Consider the following 1,400-nt stretch of genomic DNA (forward strand, 5'->3'; position numbering starts at 1 on the left):
TGCTTAATCTGTGGTGAGAGAGAGAGAGAGAGAGAGAGAGAGAGAGAGAGAGAGAGAGAATTATTAAAATCTTCATTATATTAAAATTCCTTCATCACCACCATCATCACCATCACCACCACCAGCACGCTCACAGCCATCGCTTAGTCTGCGGGTGGTGATGAGAAAGCTAGAAATATCATCACATTTCTCCATATAATTAAAAAGCATCATTAAATCATCATCATTTCCTTCATCACCACCATCACCACCCTCACACTCACTGCTCAGTATGGAGATGATGAGATATAGTGTTAAAAGAATCGTTGAAATTCATCACTGCATCATAAAAATTTCCTTCACCATTATCATCATCATCATCATCATCACCAGTCATCTCACAGCCATCGCTTCGTCAGGGGTGGTGAAGACAGAGGTGAAGTGTTTGAAATATCATCACTAAAGCATAAAACATACATTCTTTGCCACTGTTAGTATCATCATCATCATTTTTACCACTATCATCATCATCATTATCATCACCATCACCACCTTTACCATTAACAATAACATCATCACTAACACGTTTGACACTATCATCATCATCATCCCTCCCTTCTCTTCAAACACACACACACACACACACACACACACACACACACACACACACACACACACACACCGCTCGCTGGCACAGTGGTAACGTTCTCGCTTGCCATCTGGTAGACGGGAGTTCGCGCCTCGCTCAGGTTGCGAAAAGTTTCACTGACGAAGTGGGTGGTTACTGTCCCCCTTGAACAAGGGGATGGGTGTGTGCGTGTGTGAAGGTTACAGCCTTGCCCTTAGATCGGACTATATGAGCTCTCAGCTCCCTTCCGGGAGGAAAAAGCTGACGATCACGACCATCAAGTGATCCTGACCGACCCGGTGAATTACATACACACATTCTCTCCTCATCCCCCCCCCCTCTCTCTCTCTCTCTCTTTCAGCAAGGACGAGGGCAGGAAAGAGCCAAATCTTCCCATCTCACTTACTCTTAAAATATATATCACAGTAAAAAGGGAAAACCTATCATGGGATTTTTTTCCTATTTTCTTTTTTCTTTCTTTCTTTCTTTCCTTTTTTTCAAAAGTGACGAAAGAAGAATGCAAAAATTTCCCACGTATCGTCTTACTGCTCATCAACATCTGACTTACACGAGGGAAGTAATCTAAAGTCTGCTATATTGTTTTCACTTTAAGCTGGTCCAGCTTTTAGTAATTTTGATGATAATGATGAAAATGATGACGACGATAATGATAATGACGATGATGATGATGATACTAATGATAATGACAGTGATGATGCAGCTTCTTTCACGTAACCCAGTGACAGAAAACAATCCTACGGCTCTACATTCTATCCACGGCACTTCTTCCTGA

Source organism: Coenobita brevimanus, chromosome 107, assembly GCF_032717465.1.
Source record: "Coenobita brevimanus isolate Jiangsu-jjx chromosome 107, ASM3271746v2, whole genome shotgun sequence".
NCBI classification, from domain to species: Eukaryota; Metazoa; Arthropoda; class Malacostraca; order Decapoda; family Coenobitidae; genus Coenobita; species Coenobita brevimanus.